The following is a 397-nucleotide window of genomic DNA, read 5'->3' on the forward strand; positions in this document are numbered from 1 at the left end:
TTATAGATAGTTAATAGTAGAGACTATTAACTAATTCTAATAGGTTAATAAGCTATCTTCTATTTTCTAGGTAAAGCCTAATATAGTAGCTTTTTTATAAGCTAGCTATAGAGAGTTGTCTAATTAGTTAGCTATAATAACCTAATTAATTATAGTATATAGATTCTTAGTAGAGAGTACCTCTATAAACATATTAGTAGCAGCAATTTCTATAGTACTACTAGCTAATCTCTAGGTAGCTAGAACTAATAACTTACCTAATAATTACTTAATAGCTAAGAGGCTAATTTACTCCTTACTTAGAAAAGCTCTCATATAGGCAGCGCAATTCTTCTTCTTTTAGGTCTTAAGCTCTTCTTACTTTTATAATAACGCGTTCGCTACTATATTAGCTAAA

The sequence above is a fragment of the Trematosphaeria pertusa genome (assembly GCF_010094035.1).
Source record: "Trematosphaeria pertusa strain CBS 122368 unplaced genomic scaffold BU26scaffold_6, whole genome shotgun sequence".
In the NCBI taxonomy this organism is placed as follows: domain Eukaryota; kingdom Fungi; phylum Ascomycota; class Dothideomycetes; order Pleosporales; family Trematosphaeriaceae; genus Trematosphaeria; species Trematosphaeria pertusa.